Raw genomic sequence first — 15,787 nt, forward strand, 5'->3', positions numbered from 1 at the left:
AAGTTTCTTAACATTCATTTAAAGGTTTGCGAAAGGACTAAAATTAGTTTTTAAGGTTTGTGAAGGGACTAAAAGGAGTTTCTTATGGTTCACTTTAAGGTTTGTGAAGGGGCTAAAAGGGGTTTCTTAAGGCTCACTTTAAGGTTTGTGAAGGGACTAAAAGGAGTTTCTTAAGGCTGACTTTAAGGTTTGTGAAGGGACTAAAAGGAGTTTCTTAAGGCTCACTTTAAGGTTTGTGAAGGGACTAAAAGGAGTTTCTTAAGGCTCACTTTAAGGTTTGAGTAGGGACTTAAAAGTTTCTTAACATTCATTTAAAGGTTTGCGAAAGGACTAAAATTAGTTTTTAAGGTTTGTGAAGGGACTAAAAGGAGTTTCTTATGGTTCACTTTAAGGTTTGTGAAGGGGCTAAAAGGGGTTTCTTAAGGCTCACTTTAAGGTTTGTGAAGGGACTAAAAGGAGTTTCTTAAGGCTGACTTTAAGGTTTTTGAAGGGACTAAAAGGAGTTTCTTAAGGCTCACTATAAGGTTTTTGAAGGGACTAAAAGGAGTTTCTTAAGGCTCACTTTAAGGTTTGTGAAGGGACTAAAAGGAGTTTCTTAAGGCTCACTTCAAGGTTTGTGAAGGGACTAAAAGGAGTTTCTTAAGGCTCACTTCAAGGTTTGTGAAGGGACTAAAAGGAGTTTCTTAAGGCTCACTTTAAGGTTTTTGAAGGGACTAAAAGGAGTTTCTTAAGGCTCACTTTAAGGTTTGTGTATGGACTAAAAGGAGTTTCTTAAGGCTCATTTTAAGGTTTGTGAAAGGAATAAAAGGAGTTTCTTAAAGCTCACTTTAAGGTTTGGGAAGGGACTAAAAAGAGTTTATAAAGGCCTAGTTTACGGTTTGAAAGGGTTCTGTAATTGGTTTAAAAAAGGGTTTGAAAAGGTATATGACTGGAGTAAAAATGGAATAGAAAAAAACCCTAAAAGGCCTGAATTTTGGGAAAAAGTGAAATACACCTTAAGGGTTTAAAGTCAAACCCTTATTTTCAACAGTGTAGTGGGTTTCACCAGATATTCTGTCAGTTCCCTAGCAGCTCCACTAGGGTTTCATATGCCATAGTATTTCACCGAATTCCTCGGAGTCCAATTCCATGCTGGAAACGTCCTCATTTGAAGTGCATCCGTCCTCGTTCGCCACAAGTACTACCCGCATTATCTTTAGCACGCTCCATTCGTCGGAAACGGTGAATTCAGTAAATTCTTTTCTCCATGGTGCGTTCATGTATTTTCCTAAAGAGAAGCATCAAAAACTTTTTACCAAATTCCCTGAGGATGAATTCCTTCAAGTGGTCTAAAAGACCCGTGCCGCAGTTGTATATCCTGATGAATGTCTTCAAAATATAGGGTATGATGACTGGGACAATCGGCCCCTCTTCCTCGCACCGTTGAAAAACCCTTTGAAATGTCGAAACCAGAGATTGGAACTCCTTTAAAAGTACATAATCGTCCTTCTTTGGAAACGGCACGTCGGAAGGACCTTCAATTGCATTCGCAATATATTGGACAAAATTCCCATTATACCGGGCTGGAATTTTGAATGAGTTTTTATAAATATTAAATTTTTTAAAATCCATCTTTTACCTCGTTTTAAGAATTTGCCATCCAAAGAATTGACTTCCACCGAAATTCCACTTCCGGAACTGGTTTGGTGGACGTAGAATCGGACAACTTCAAATTAATTGCTTTATTTGGATGTTGGTGGAAAAGGTCACCCAGGAATTTAGCTTCACCACCAACGCCGAAGCCTGTTCACAAGTTGACAGTGAATTATTTATCACGTGCAATAGCGAAGAGAGAAAGCATCGCTTCCTTTTCCACACGCCAGGTACATAGATTTCCAAGATTTCCTTTTCCCTTGTGGAACAGTCGCTAATTTAAATGAAAATGAGATAGATTATGACTTTACCAACTTCATCATAAAAATTTCATAACTTAAAAAAAGCTTACCAAGAACGACCTGGTTCTTCCTGCTTCGATGAAACCATGGCTTTGACAAAAGAACCAACATATTTAACTCCGCAATTAAATTTGCGGCTTTCTCCAAGATGACGAATGATATCTTTGAAAATTTATAACGTCATGGAATGTTTCAAAAAATGTGGGAACTACATACAGTTTGACATTGGATATCGGTTTCAGCTAGAATTTCTTTTACTTGTCGAAACTTTTCTCTAGTATTGCCACCAGGAACGAAACCCAGCAAAAACTGGTGGAGCTGGTATTTTTGGTCAACGCCGTGACACGAAACTCGAACCATGGGTGTCAGGTTTTCTTACTCGACGAAGGATAAAACAATATCCATTTGGCTTAGAAAAATCTGTAAAAATAATAAATAGTTGGTTAAATTAAACGTGAAGATAGGACACCAAAATTTATTTCTTAATAACCTTGAGTTTTGATGGAACTTTTCTTACTGTCACATCAACAAACTCTATCAACGATTCCGTAGATGGAATCGTCAGATGAGGCATGAGGAGCCATCCCCGCTAATTAGTTCTTTGAAACCCTCATCTTGGATGTCCTTAAACGAATGCGCATCCTTCACAATATAGCTTTTTGTCCGCAGCAACCTTTGCATCTTTCTTGGCAGGCATGCCTGGTAAAACGTGCAATTGAAGAGTCTTATTCTTCTCGTGATGGAGAACATGTTTATGAACAGTCTGTTGGAAGCATAGCAAAATTTAAATAAGGAAGTCAACTATATAAATTTTATAATTACCGTAGCATGGCGTTCAAGGTTGTACGCGCTACTAAAGTTTTTTTATGAAAATTAGTATTTTTACCCATGACATAAACTTGCATTTCGTCGTCATCAAATGTACAAAATATTTGCCTTACTTTTATGTATATATGATCAGCCTCTTGAGTTGCAAAACAGTTCTCTATGTTTTTACTAGAGAAAGACTCGGTTGTAAATGTTATTCCGTTAATTTTTACAGATTTATAAAAATATAATGTCTTCTCGAGTAAATTGTTCAACCTGAAAATATTTCTCTCCTTAACGCAAATCTCTACTGTAGTAGCAGGGCCTACCATTGCAAATTTCCTCACATCAGTTGTTGATGGAAACTGGCTAAAATAATTAGTAAGGGAATCGAAATATGTTTTCGCCAGTGGGTTATCTTTAAATATATTTCGTTCTATCATTAAGGTGGGTAAGAACTGAAGTAAAATAAATTTTTTGGCAATTTGAAAATGGACATACTGTGTGCCATTAAAAAGTTTAAGCAAACGGCCATTGCTATTTTCGAAGGGAAACGCAGCAAAAAGCCTAAAGGCCCCACCTAGATGCACATTCAACTAAGTGAGTTAATTGATGATAGTTAAAAACCATAGACTGTTTCCCGTATAAGCGCTCAAAATTTCTGAGAAAATCTATGCAATTATTTTTGGTGTCGTACAGACAATCTAGGGGTAAAGTTGACATCATTAGAGTTTGAAAAATAATAGCAAATGTCACCCAATTTTCGAGGAATTTCTTGGACATAATATCTTTTAACACAAAAAATGAGTAGAATTAGGCCCATGATCGCCATTCTGATGCTTTCCAATATTTACGTGTAGTAAACGATCGTGGCCGCCTTGAAAACTCTTTTGGTACTTTAATATCTAGCAATTTTTCCTCAAGAGCCTCTATTTTGTTGCCAATAAAGAAAGATAACTTGTTATTTTTTGCTATCTAGCCACATATTTGTGGTGGTCCTAACTACCTCTAAACATAAACAATGCATATAATCAGGCACCATTGCGTCACAAATGTCAAAATGTTTAAGATACAGCAAAACTGACGGGCCTTTCTCCTCCTCTAGTTACTGCGTTTCGAACGTCATCCAAAACCGATTGAAGATTTCTAGTCTCAAATGTCTCAATATTTTCCATACTATAAACACGAGCGATTCCAAAGCCTTTGTCCACGATTTCTCCTTGGTGTTTACACCAAGGACACCCATGCAATCCGTTAAATTGAGTCATGTTCATCATGGCGCATCTTGCGACTGAGTCGTAGTCAATACATTCAAACGCTACCAACTAAAATGCTGGGTTTTGCTGTAGATGCCAAAACACAAACGCCTCTTAAGCAGTTGGGCGTAAAAAGTAAGCCAATACTGGCAACTCTGATGTTTCAGCTAAGAGTTGTTTCCTTTGGTTTGCCATAGGGTGCCAAACGGACCCACCCATCAGGCGTGATCAAGCAACTCAGACAGATTAAATAACATATGAAACTGATGAAATTGAAATGAGCGAAAGTGAAGAAGTTGAGAGCTTTTTGGATAGTCAGCCAGATGAAGGAGAAACCCTCAATCCATTAGACAGCAGCTACACTCCATCAGAATTACCAGTGGAGGATATAAATGAGTAAGTAATTATGTGGTTGGAAATGAATATGTCGTTGCTGATATTCAGGGTTCATATTTTAAGGATTCGAAAATTCAATTTGGATACAAACATAGCTATGAAGGAGAAAAAATTCATAGTATTTGAAAGTGCGCTTCTCCAGCTATTCCACTTTTGCTTTCAATGTCTCTTGCCCTGCACTGTAACTACTAGTACTTTGGGTTCTATGATCACTATTAAAGCTATTTGCGAGAAAGGGCATTTTCTCATATGGAAAAGACAACCATTGTTAGGTCGAAAGCCATTAGGAAACATTCTTATCGCTGCGTCGATCTTATTTTCTGGTCTTAATCCAACACAAGCCCTACGGATGTTAAACTTTGCTCGTATAGCAAGCATATGCCGGACAACGTTTTTTCGAATCCAAAAAAGTTTTCTGTTCCCAACAATTGGAGAAGTACGTAATTTAAAAGGAGTGTTTAAAGGAAAACAAAGAGATTTTCATTTGATTCCTCTGTCAATTGTAAGACGTAAAAACGTCCCCATATTATTTAGTGTGTGATTGTTATTTACCCATTATTGGCTCTACTACTTTATAAAAAATTATCATTGGCAACTTAATTTATTTTGAATTTAAAGTCATTGGGGAAATAATTCCTTAATTAGGTCTTAGAATTAGCTTAGTAGTCAATAATAAAATCGCTTCATTTTCCCTTTTACTCTCCCGGTAAAGGTTAAATTACAACCGTGTAATTCTGTGGTCTTCATCAACTAGGTTTGGCAAGAAGAGCGAGGCAAGTTATTTGATAGCCTAAAAAGAAAGAAGCTGAAATTGGGTGGAGATTCACCTGGCTTTAGTGCCAAATATGGAACGTATGTTTTCTCGAAAGCCAAAGAAGAAAAATTATTCACTTGGTTCTGGTTCAAGTATGATTTACGTGTTATCATGAATAAACGAAAGAGCAGAAGTTAATTTGGAATAAATTATAGAGTACCAAAGTAAAAAATAGTGTGGCCATGGAGCTAGAGAGCCTTACTCGTGGACTAAAGTACATAATTGGGGGTGGACTCAAAGTAGCATCCATTGTTACAGATCGCCATGTTCAGGTTCGTTCATATCTGAATAAATTTCATCCAAAAATAAAACATCTGTTTGACTGTTGGCACATGGTGAAATGTAAGTTGCGTTCTTGGAAGGGTTTTGACTTTATAAAAGAATTGTGAAAGATGTTACACGTCATCCATTATAATATCCGTCATAGCTCTAAAGAAAAAAATTCATGCTGCAGCCAAAAAGGAATATTCAGTTTTAAACGAATGGAACAAAACCTGATCGAATTAAAGCTAAATTTATGTCCGTGCTTCGCCATATTGCAAATATCCATCAAGGGCATGGCAAGCCTTTTTCAAAATGCAAACACGCAGATCTTGCCTTGGATGAAAAAGAAAGAGAGTGGCTTCAACCAGGTAAAACGACGATATTTCTTTTTGAAGTAATTTGATCAAGAACAATTTTGTTATCACATAGGAACACCGGTCTTTGAAAAAAATGTAAAAAAATTATTAGTACATTCGAGAAGGATATGTTACAAATTTCTCCCGAAACACAAACATCATGCGTAGATGCATACAATTCAGTTCTTATCCATTTTTCCCCAAAGAACACCCACTACTCGTACCATGGAATGGAAGCTAGGTATATTGATAAGCCTAGAGATGTGAGTCGGTAATTTACCGTCAGTAAATTACCCGTAATTTACCAAATACCGCATAAATTACCGATTTATATCTTACCGTAATTTTAGAATGGTAAATTACAAATTACCGCGGTAATAAGCCTGTTGAAACATAAAACTACGGTAATTTTTGTAATTTCATAATTTAAATCGGTAATGTTTTCGTAATTTACCCGGTAAATTACCATTTTTAAAAATTACGGTAATTTCTCATCTCTAGATAAGCCACTTTCAAACTTAATTGCGAATATTATGATTATTATCTACAGGATGCAAATTGCGGCGCTGCATTTTAATGAGAACTCGGATAAAATTCAAGCAAAAACCAAAGACGGAAAATTGAGTTGGAACATTTACTTCCCAAAAACTAAAAAGGGAGAATATTCTGTGAAACCTATAATGCAGGCTTCAACGTTTGGTAAGAAAGTTGAAATGTATTGACAGTTTTGTTCACCGAATTTTTTGTACAATATGTTCAGACTGCTGGCAAAGCTACTTCTAAAATGCCAGAAAACGTACGAAGAAGGTTACAGTGAAAGCGAAATGGCTAGACCTGAATCTGTCACTCCCAGACCATTATCAGCACAGTTTGAACATCCACACAAGGAAGAAGCGATGGAAGTTTATAAAAAAACGATTATTTACACATTAACCAAAAAACTGTTAAAAAAATTTCAAAACATTATTCATGCTTTAATAAAAATATTTCAAGCAATTTTACAGTTTTGATTATTATTATTATTATTATTATTGTCGTGACCCAGTAGGCTTATTTTATACACAATAAACTCCATTCATTCTTTCATTATTACAAATTTACAATAGTGTGGAGCCACCTTTATCTATGGCCAGGTTCCATGTTGCCCCTATAGTCATCAGACGGAAACTCTACAAATCCATCAATGTAGAAGCGATAGACTAAATACCTGTAAACACTGAAGATGTTTTACTGGTTTTAGTCATATTCAGACTACGACCGCACTATCTTTTGTCCAAATGTAATTCCTGCCCTATTGGCTGAAAATATTTAATTTTGCAATAGTTAGCCCTTAACACATAAGAGAGGCAATAGCCTAAAGCCAATTTGAGCTCGATTGAAATAGAAATGCGACTGGTTATCACCTTTTTTCCAGCTTAAGCTTCATATTTTTAAAAAGGCGTAACACAATATGGAAAACAAAATACTTACGGGTTTATTTCGTTCTCCGCTGGGACAAAGTTATTTCTCGAAACTCTTCAAACAATATGTGCAAAATGTTTGGCGTCATAATGTCTTCAAATGTTTCCGTTTCAAAAACAATTTAATGGACCAATCTGTTCAATTAAGCGATGATTTGGCCGGTCATTAAATTTACAACAAAAACTTCCCTCTACTGTTGCCATAACAAAACAGTAGCCACAGTTGCACCTGTAAAAATATATAAAATTCAAGTAACTGCTATTTTCCAAAACTATAAGACCCTGTAACTTACCAATCTGTATTATTTAATCTTTCATGATCCTCTTCCATTGGACCCTCTTCATTATTACCTTCGACATTGTCTTGAACCATAGGCTCAAATTGATAAGGTTGTAAACCGAAACCTTCCTCTACTTCCGAACTTGAGCCCTCTTCGTTCGATTGATTGATTTTTATTGATTTTTCAGAATGTAAACTGTCAGAAATGTCCGATTCAGCGATGTAGTAATTTTCCGATTCAATAGAATCAACACCAGAAAGGTCAGCGTCAGACTCAAAGACCTCACTTCCCGACATATTGCTTTCAAAAACCGGCAATGATTCCCACTCGCGAGTCACTCGCTTCTCCCAAGATCAATCCTACTTTTATTATAAAATCCTACTGCGTCCTCAAAAACCTATTGCACTCTTGTCAACCAATCAAATCATTTTCCGTTGTTACGTAAGCACGGGTATTTCATGGCGGACGCTTCAAACTTGGCCGTTACAAATTTGAATTTTTAAATGCGCATATTATAATTAAAACTTAGAATTCAGAATTTTTGTGTGTTCCACATAATTGGGGGCTGTTTTAGAGTGAAAAACTATAGGCAGTTTCTACTTGTTTGGAAAATATGGTTCTATCCCTATAAAGCACAGCGCGTCTCCATTGGCGCCCCAAGTATGCTGCCTAATCTTCTAAACACCGATAATACCTTGGCAAAGGCAAAAACCAATGGGAAAACTCTTTTTCTTTCACGAAAGGGGGAAGGGCAGGCCCAGTAAAAACTAAGCCTTTGTCAAGCTTATGTTGCTGTGCATTGTGCAGCAGAAAAGTCACGGATCTTTCCTATTTTAGAGGCCGCCTTCGATAGTGGGAATTTTTTTTAGTAGGATAGTAGTAAAAATAATAGTCTTTTTTCCTACAACCGAAAAGCTAAACCGACGACGGAGAAAATACTATGGATAGCTAAATTCTGACTTATAACGGTTTCGTATGGTTTTACTATATATATATAATTTATTATTATAAATAACGATTAACTCTACATTTATAGGAAGGTTCCGCCTTGAGGGAACGAAATCCCCCGTAGCTAGAGCAGTTCGTACATGCAGAACTATACCCGTTAAAGTAAGGGTAGTTCTCACATGCAGTGTAAAACTGCAAACAAAGGCGGCCATTTGATCAACTTAAACGCAGTAAGAAACTTCAACAAACTAAAAGCTTCTGGAAAAGGCAGAAAGTTTTCAATTTGTACAAATGTATGGGGTATTAAATCTTTTTTTGAGGGCATAATATTCAAGAGCAGATAGAGACGTTTTTGTGAAATATAACAATCGCTTTTCATTAAGAGGTTTTCGAGCACCAGAACTCCATTTAGCCAAATCTTCTCCACAATATATCCATTTGGGCTCTAAATGCGCTCAAAATAGATATAAACTATGTCACAAATGGAACTTCCCCACTTCTTGGCCTCTCATGCAGTTGTCTATAGTCGCCCTCGAGTGGGTAGCTATTAGCGTTTTCAACGTACACCATACTAAATATTACTCGGTACTACGAATTTATTACGAAATTCTTGGTATTACAAATAATACACTAGGGGTGTGCGAATACCACTTTTTGGGTATCAAACCGGTTATCGAATACCCAAAAATTTTCCTTATCAAATACCGAATCGAATAGTTTTTTCCGAATCGAATACCGAATCGAATAGTTTTTTCCGAATCGAATACCGAATCGAATAGTTTTTTCCGAATCGAATACCGAATAGTTGGGCCTTGGTAATTTTTTTCCTACCCGATTAATCGCGAATAGTTAAGCCTAGTAACTGCGAATATTTAACCCTAATATTCGCGAATACTAGGCCAACTATTCGCGGTTAATCGGGTAATAACCTTAATATTCGCCAATAGTCAATACAAAGCAATGGGAAGAACATTTAGAAGCTCCTAAATTTCAAAATACCTTTCCTCATTGGTGGTCAAGTATTTCTTAAAATTTTCCTATGCACTTGCTGGTAGTTTTTGATGGGAGACAAAAAAAATTGGGATGATATTTTTTAAATAAGGTGGGTCGCTCTAGTGCCGAGGACCTAAATTTATGGTAGTTGAACTTTAACCGAATATTCAGTTCGGTATTCGATATTCGAATCGAATAGTGAAAATGGGCTTATCGAAAACCGAATCGAATTATTCGGTTCGGTATTCGATCGAGTTATTCGATTGAAACGGTTAACCGCACACCTCTATAATACACGGTACTACGAATATACTTTCAGATATTTCACGATAATTCCTCATACTACGAACATACTTCCAGATATTACACGGTAATTCCTCATACTACGAATATACTTCTAAATAAAACTGAGTACTTCGAAATTACACAATATTTGGAATATTTTTCCAACTTCAAATATTACACTATACTACGAATATATTTACTTTTCCAACCAATTATTTCCAATATTACAACTACTCTGAAGGTACTACACATTAAAAAACTTAATTCAATGCGTTATAGTTTTCTAGATAATTCTAAACTAGGCGTTATAAGTTCATATAACTGATGTCGTATTCATTACACTTAATAGTTGCAATAGTACTTCCATCTTACGTACGTACTATCTTTCTAAAACTTTTCTATATTATTGTTGAATAATAATTGATAGCTTTGTTTTTGGATGTCTTAAAAAAACTGAAGGTTCGTCGATCACGTTTTTATGGAAATGTTGGCTATTATTCTAAGGCGCTCAAGGACTCATAATTATAACAATTATAATTAAGAGTTATACGACGCAAATCATTCATCTGATTAACTTAAAAACCAACCCTTAAGCTACTAGCTCCCATATTTCATAGCTTTGGTTTAGACTGAGTTTTTGATTAGATTAGCCGTGAATATTAACCCTGATGAGGTTTAGATTAGTCTTATTAACCGATTAAAGTGAATAAAGTGATCTAGCCTCATCACAAATGGATAAACAATGAGCAAGAACATTCCCGAAATAATAAATAACTTACCATATTAGTTTTTTCATTTGGTAAATTGAACTTACAAGTAGCGCATTTAAAAGACAAAGACGGCTCTATAGTTATGATAGTCGTCCGAAAAACTCTCAAGAACTAGTGTCATTGCTTAGTCCGTTTCCTACGTTAATCAAGGCCTGTGCGCGGTAGTTTCGAAGGGGCGACTTTTAAGAAACGCAACTTCTTATTTTCTCCCTATTTTACCGCGAGATGGCATTGATAGCTGGACCGAAACGCGCGCGAAAATGGGTATTTCAAATTTCAAGTGCGAGAAAATGAGCATTTAAAATTCCAAGCGCGAGAAAATGAACATTTCAAATTCCTCAAGTCCAGCTAATAGCGCTTTCAGGTGAAGTGTAGAAATTGGAGAAAGTCAAACGAGGTAAATTGACCATACCGATGAGAAAAAATCTGGAGTACTTCTTGTTAACAGTTAACTTAGAAAAAAATGGTTGTAGTCTTTCCGATTTAAGAACAACCTTCAACATGATATACCTAAAGGACCATGGCGTGACAAACAAGCAACTCAAGCATATGTTAATTCAACGCTTTGGTGAGAGTATTTCATTTGCATATATGGAGGGAAAAACCTTTCACAGACAGTGTTTTCTTCTAAAATACAATTAGAGTGAACCGTTAGCATAATTGCATCAGTTAACCAAGTCTAGGAGTACGCAAAAATGCTGAAAAAAGAATGTGAGGATTATGACTTCAAGCTTGAGGGGAAATTCTATCATAAGCAAGATCTTCTTGAAGCCACTGAAGAATATTAGAAAAACCGTCCAAGGCAATGGACCTGTTTCTTCCGAACGTTATTCCCATCATATAACAACTCACAATCAATTCAGAGAAAATGTGATATGATGTTTAAGTGCTTCTACAACCTAATACATAACGGCCAGAAGACGACTCCATTGCACATTAGTAACGCTGAGATGATACATGAAACCTGCAGGTCAAAGAATTTGATTTTTTCCTTCAATCGACTTGGCCTGTGTACTAGTTATGACGATGTTCTCAGGGAAGACCAAGCGCTGGCTAATAGATCCATTCTACGAAGTTCATCGACTTCCAATAACACCCGCTATTCTCCCTGGCTAATCTATTAGAGGTGCAATGGATAATTTGACCACGAAGAGGTGACGCTATCGGGAATTGGTGGATCTCATGATACATTTTTAGTGCTCTTTTAAGATAGATTAGCCGGTCCAATTAATGAGCCTCGTGCTTCAGAAAACATTGATAGCTACAACATCAATCCTAAACGAAGATCCCTTTCAGTATTATTATTAGTGAGTAGGGGGCTCGCGCCCTTGCACTGATGCCAAAAGGCATATTGTGCTCCCACGTATTCAGGCCTTGAATAGACCCGTGGCCACAGCGTAGCGAAGAATTCGCTCCACCGTAATAGAGGAGACCCGCGATGGTTCCAAAGTGTGTGAATCAAAATATTCTAGTCTAAGCGAGGCGAAGCAGTCGCATTCGCAAAGTACGTGAGCGGATGTTTCTTCCTTCTCCTGACACGACCTACAGAGAGGGTCGTCGGCAAAACCCATCAGATGGAGGTGCCTATTAAGCCGACAGTGCCCGGTCAGAAGACCGGTGGCCAGCCTAATATCCCATCTGCTGAGCGAAATTAGGTCTCTGGCACGAGACCTGCAGGGACCATTGACTAAACAGTTTTGTCTGTCTCTGGCCCTCCATGTTATGCCAGAGCTGGTTTTGTATGACGGTCAACCTGTCATGCAGACACCGTTTGACGTGCCTGTAGGGGATGGGGACGGCCGGCTCCGGCCCCAAGAGCTTGGCCTCCGCGCCCCTTTTCGCAAATCTATCGGCTTGCTCATTGCCATAATATCCGCTGTGCCCTTGCACCCAGTACAACAGAACCCTGTTGCAGGATGCCAGTCGCGCTAGCAGATCAAGGCAGATGCGCACCAGTTCAGAGGTAATCTGACACTGGTTCAGCGCGTTCAGGGCGGCCTGACTGTCAGAATAGATTCTCACAGTCCGTCCGGTATACCCTTTGTTAATACAGTAATCTGCGCAATAACAGATTGCGGCAATTTCCGCCTGGAACACACTAGCGAAGGTGCCCAGGCAAGCAGAAAAGCCGACCCTTGTGCTTTGGCAGTAATAGCCGGCGCCAGCGCCGGAATCAGTCTTGCAACCATCGGTGAACCAAATAGTTTCACCCCCAGTGCCAAGAGGCAGCAGGCTAGTCCACTCTGCTCGACTGGGGAAGTGGATGCTGAATGGCTTTGTGAAATCGAAACTGGAAACGGTTTTGTCAGAGCACATCGTTAGCGACGGCTCAAGTGCGGCGTACTCCCAAAAGAGCTTCGTATGGCTGTAATCCCAAAGTCTTGGAGCCCAGCAGCCACTAATGTTGAGCCTGTAGGCCCCATGACAGCCACCTCCTCAATGAAGAGATGAAGAGGAAGCATGTCAAGGAGCACCTCCAGGGAAGCAGTTGGGGTCGATCTCATGGCCCCCGTAACACCAATGCAGGCAAGCCTTTGAAGCTTGCGCAGGGCAGCCTGCACCGTCTTAAGCCGGACCCTTGTCCACCAGAAAAGTGCCCCGTAAGATAGTATGGGTCTGATGATCCCAGTATAGAGCCAGTGTGCAGCCTTGGGGTTGAGGCCCCAAGTCTGGCCGACAGAGCTCCTGGTCCTCCAGAAGAGCATCTTGGTCTTCTTAATACACCGACCAAGATAATAATAATAATAATAATAATAATAATAATAATAATAATAAAGCTTTTATTTCGTGCAAATAAACAGTACAGCGTAAGTGTGACCTTCAAGTATTTGCACGCGGGGACAATCGGTATAATGATACGTCGTTTGTGTGGTTTTAAATTATTAGGGGGTTTAAAAGTTAAAACTATGCTCATTTTGGTTCATGTTAAGTAAGGTCTATTTTTTTCACATTTAACTTCTTATCATTGAAAATGTCTACATTGTTTCCATGAATATTAAAATTTCTCATTATCCGGCTCATGGGGTATATTGTAGGCAATTGTGGTTTGAAAATTTGGTAATTTTTAATTCTTAAGATGCGGCTTCCATGTGAGTCTGCAATCAAAGGTCACCCCCAGGTATTTCACCTCGGAGGACTTTGTCAGGACCTGGCCAAAGAAAGAGATATCATTGAACAGATCCTTAGTTTTCTTCCTCGTAAAAGGAACAAGGACAGTTCTATCAGGATTAACGATGAGGTTGACCGCCTGACACCATTGCTTCACGCTAGAGAGAGCAGATCTCATAAGCGCGGTAACAGTATCCGGGAACTTCCCGGTAAAGACTATCGCTACATCGTCCGCATACCCGAAGCAGCAGCAGCCCCCAGCACCCCCGAGCCTCCCCAAGAGTTCGTCCACCACCAGGCACCACAACAGGGGGGAGAGCACTCCACCCTGAGGGCAGCCCCTGATGGTAGTCACCCCTAGAGAGTCCCCAAGGAGGGACGCCGACACCTCGCGGTCGGTAAGCATGGATTTGATCCAGCGGTCAAGAGTGTCGCTGATGCCAAATCTCTTAACAGCTTCAGTAATAACCGAGCTAGAGACCTTGTCAAAGGCCCCCTCAATGTCGAGGAAGACGGCCAGTGAAATTTCCTGAAACTCGAATGCCCTATCCAGGCAATTCGTAAGGCCGTGAAGGGCCGTCTCAGTGGATTTTCCTTTTTGGTTAGCAAATTGTGAAGAAGAGAGAGGAGTTACCGAAAGTACCTCGTCTCTAATGTACCTGTCCACCAGCTTCTCCAGAATTTTGAGGAAGAAGGAGGTCAGGCATATGGGCCTAAATGCCTTCGCCTCGAGATAAGAAGTCTTCCCGGGCTTGGGAATAAAGATGACCCTAGAGCGTTTCCAGTCACGAGGTATGTGACTGAGAGCAATGCAGAGTCTGTAGATCCTGCATAGCGGAGAGGCGATGTGGTCTAAGCCCTCCTGCAAAAGCAGAGGGAATACCCCATCGGGTCCCGGAGACTTGTAGGGCTCAAAACAGTTGACAGCCCACCGAAGCTTGGGAATCGTGACAACCTGTCTGGCTACAAGTCAGTCTTCCCTTTTAGCCCTGTGCAGGACAGGGCAGAGAGAGTCAGGGTTTGTTGAATTGATAAAAGTAGAGTCAGGAAAATGGACCTCCAGCATGTGCTTGAGAGTCTCAGCCCCAGACTTAGTGTACGCACCGTCCCGCAGCTTAATAGCATTAAGTCGATGTGAGCTGTCGTGCGCTAGAATCTTCATGACCCTAGCCGTAGCAGAGACATTGGAGACTTGCTCACAGAAGGTCCGCCAGGAGTCCTTAGCAGCTCTAATGGCCCTGTTGTAGGTGTTAAGGGACTGCCTGTATCCAGCCCAGTCACCCGTGCGCTTGGCTTTGTTAAAGAGCCTGCGCGTATATTTGCGAAGCCGGCTGAGATCCGCGTTCCACCAAGGGACAAGCCTCGAGCGGTTGACGGTCTTAAGTGGGCAGTTCCGGTGGAACGACTCCATGGTGGAGCACTGTAAATCACCAGCAGCCCTGTCAAGATCCTTAGATGAAGTAAGTTTAGGAGTGTGACCCCCCTCCGTAGCGTAGGATTAGGTCTTCCCTATAGCCGGCCCAATTGGTCCGTTTTGGATTGCGTATCTCCGTCCCCGCCGGGACAGAGGTAGTCGCGACAGTGAAGCAGATGTGCCTGTGATCCGACAAAGACGGCTCATTAGACACATGCCAGTTAGACACGGAGGACACGAGGTTTTCCGTGGCTAGCGTGAGGTCAATGACCTCCCTTCTATTAGAAGTAACAAAAGTAGGTTCATTGTTTTGATTAAGAATATTGAGTTTACAACCAACTAAATATTCTAGTAAATCATCACCTCTCCTGTTGCAGTCAGAACTGCCCCACGTGACGTGATGAGCATTGGCGTCACAGCCAATGATTAATTTGTCCCCTCTCTTTTCACATTGATTGACCAGATTGATCAACTCAATTGTCGGGAAAGAGTCCGCGTCGTGGGCAAAGTATGCAGAGGCTGCCGTGATAGTCAACTTGGCATTACTCCAAGAAATCTAGGCACGAAAATGGCCAAACCTTGAATAAATTAGGAGAAAGCTGAATTTTTGCACAATGCTAGTATATGATGACCTCATCAAAATACCAAAAGTCCCCAGTAATCCGAGTGGTGCTTCCCCCGTTTCATCCCCCCCCATAAAT

Source organism: Phalangium opilio, unplaced genomic scaffold (genome assembly GCF_054372755.1).
Source record: "Phalangium opilio isolate 3A_F unplaced genomic scaffold, DU_Popi_V2 ptg000078l_1, whole genome shotgun sequence".
NCBI classification, from domain to species: Eukaryota; Metazoa; Arthropoda; class Arachnida; order Opiliones; family Phalangiidae; genus Phalangium; species Phalangium opilio.